Here is a 3,462-nt window from a genome sequence, read left to right on the forward strand (position 1 = left end):
TATTTTTGTTTTATCTCTTTTCTGTGTTGTGGTTTGTAGACGATCCCTAAGTTCTCAAACTGCCTCTCAACACCGGAACTATACACAGCTGAATTAGCACAACTTTCATGCATTTCTGTCACATCTAAAGCAGTCAGATTCACTGTGTTCCCTCAGAAGGAATCACTGCACATGGGTAGGCACTTTGAACATTTAAGAGGTTAACAGTTAAGAGGCTAAAAACACATTTAAAACTTGCCCTGTTTAAGCCTGTTGAGTGCTAACTCTAGCAGGAGGATAACACGGTGTAGGCAGCACTGATTGGTTTTATTTTTCTCTCCACTGACAGCACTCCAAATTTACAAACAAAAGACCTACATGTTGGAATATGCCGGAATTCTCCTTTAAGAATCCGAAAGGGATTTATTGCCAAGTAAGGGGGGGGGGGGGGGTCAGAGCCTGATGGTGCCGCTACTATGGGGGTGGGTCAAACTGGTTGTGTCCGGGGTGAGAGTAATAGCCCGGAATCCCTGCGGCCTGTAACCGCGACAGAGACCTCTCCCTCCTCTTCTCCTCTGGACTGTAGATTGATAAATGTGGGACACCAAAAAGGAAAGTGAAAAATCAAATCAGCAGAGCTGAAGGCGTCTGTCCCTCTAATGAGCCGCTGATTGAACATTTCAGTGGGGAAACATGTAGTCATTAGTCTCCATGCTCCAAAGAAGCATTTAAGAAGAAACTTCAGTAGAGGGGGGGTGAAAAAAAATCTAATTACAACACAGGAGAGGCAGGAATAGCTATGAAGCATCAATTTAAGCATAATCACTACAATTACTGTTCCCACGGGCCTGCTGGAGTTACACAGTGATTGTTTTAGGGGAGAAATTGTATTTGTGTGAATATGACACCTTATCCTCAGATGTCATGCCTCTTCCCATCGTCATGCGGGTCTTGGTTTCACTCATCAAGGGAACATCATTTGGTGTTGAAAGAGGATTAACTGTGTTAGCCACTTGTGAAATGATCAGTTGCAGAATCCAATTTGTTTTTCTAAAAACGCTGTCATTATTTTTTAGATGCAGACCGTACTGTTTAGATTTTAAATATTGTTTACATCACTAGACCCCATGAGGAGGTAAGTGAAGACAACAAAAAAACGGCCCCTTTAACAAGTCAAGTCAATTTTGTTTAACTAGTGCAGTGCCCTTTCAAAACGGGCCTCTTTCAAACAGTTTTTGGTGTTTTAAGCCCCCAACGTTGCCTGGCAGGCACTAGGATTGGCAATGGTTAGCGTTAGGCTTTCGGACCGCTCATCCAAACAACTTCCCACTCAACACCGCGCTTCCTTGGGTACTGAGCAATACACCTGCCATGACATAGTCACGTCCCCTAGATGCTCTATGCTAGAGTATACATGTCATCGGCTATGTGGGACCAGGCAATTTCCTGAAAAAAGTGTTCATCCTGAAAGTTACATCGCTGATGCCTTGAAATGTTTGAGTTTGCTACAATGGAAGAACGGTTGATGAGAAAATCGAAGGACAGACGGAGAGTCTATCCATTTTAGTTGGAGGGGGGGGGCTGAGTACCCAGGGCCCTCATGTGAGGAGGGCCCAAAAAGATGCTTGAATGAATGAGTGTGGATGCGAGGAGGGGCCCATAGAAAATGCCTTTCTAAAGGGACCAGAAATTTGGGCTACGCCCCTGTTGAAAGCAAATCACTTAATTGTTATGGCAGAAAGTCAAATTATTTCTAATAAAGGGAGGAAATCCATAATTGAATGATGTGCACTGGAATTGCTGTGCTTGTATCTCGCCTGCATGTCTGAGGCTCCCTGTCACATGAACGAGGGGCTGATCAGGGACACCCTGGCTAATGAGAAGTTGCTCTCTGTGGTAAGGTCAGACAGGCGTTTCCTCAACTGAGGATCTTCTGCCTTTACCCCCCTCATCTCTATCCCCCCCCAAACCCCCCTTCCCCCCCTCCTACGTCCCCTCCACCTCCTCTACTCTCTTCAAAACACACATCGTGATAAGACAACTGAACGCCCATCATGTCACTGTGCTGCAGCCCAGAGAGGGAAGAAATCAAGCTGTCACTGCACAGCAATGTTAGGGTGAGGTGACGGGAAGAAAGGCAGCCCCCCCCCCGTTCTCTCATTCCCTCCCCAGAGCCTATTATAGCAGGTGCCAACACCTGGAGATGATCACACCACACACACACACACACACACACACACACACACACACACACAGTATGAGGACAACCTATGCTGAGTTCATTTCAACTCTTCCTCTTCCTTCTCTATACTTTACAAAGTCCCAAAAGATAATATAAATAACAAGACTTAACCCTCATGTTGTCCTCGGGTCAAATTTGACCCGTTTATTTCATTTTTTTTGTCACAAAAAACGGGCCGTAATAAGTGTTGAAAATATCAACATTAAAGATATCAAAAACCTAAAAAAAAAATTTTTTTTAAAAGCACCCACAACATTGAAAAAGTGACAAAAATGTCAAAAACAGCAATAATAATGTTGAAAAAAAGTGACCGAAACAGTTTTTTTTTATGAGTGACGGGAAGACAACACAAGGGTTAAGAGTCTACAGACGGATCAAAAGCTCTTTGTGGTAGAGCTGCAACGATTGGTCAATTGCCAACGACTTTAATAATCGATTAATTATTAAAGTGATTCATTCTGTATAGTATTTTTAATGCCTTTTGTCCGAGAACAGACTAAAAATGACACGATGAGAGCAGTGAGAGTGAACCAAAACAGTAAAGTTGTGGCCTGGGCCGCTGAACAATGAGCTGAAACTCACTGGTAGGATCTGTAAAGCAGAGTGAGCTGCAGATTTGGGTAATAATTCATTAATATGAGTGAATTTTGTTCTCACTGTATTGTCACTTGATATATTCTTATTCTAAGATTTTTTTTAATGTATTTATAACTGCTTTCTTTCTCGTCTAGCATTCGTTTCAAGTTTGATTTAAGATAAAATACTAATCAGTCTTAGCTGTATTCTGTGTTTAGCAAATGTTAAACTAAGATGGTGGACGGGGTAAACATTATAGCTGCTAAACATCACCATGCTGGGTGCTGACTACAGCATTTAGCTGAAAGCATCCCTGTGTCCTGGCTCACACAGCCCGGCTCTAGACTCTTACTAGAGTAAGAAAATAAGCACAAAAGAAAGAAGCTTAATTAAGTGTATAAAGTCTTTCTTTATTGGCTTATTCTACTGTAGAAAATGTGACATAGGTTTGTTTCTGAAGAATCCAGATTCTATCCGTATCATAGAAACAATGTGTGTAGGTGTGTGTTTTATAATGTTTTATTATTCACTAAAATGTGAGTATTATTTACTTTGAAAAACGTCCATGTGGCTGTGGATCTGTATGATGTATGTGTGTCTCTGGCAGGCCTGACGCAGAGTGTGTGTGTGTGTGTGTGTGTGTGTGTGTGTGTGTGTGTGTGTGT

This window comes from Etheostoma spectabile, chromosome 16, assembly GCF_008692095.1.
Source record: "Etheostoma spectabile isolate EspeVRDwgs_2016 chromosome 16, UIUC_Espe_1.0, whole genome shotgun sequence".
Taxonomy (NCBI): Eukaryota; Metazoa; Chordata; class Actinopteri; order Perciformes; family Percidae; genus Etheostoma; species Etheostoma spectabile.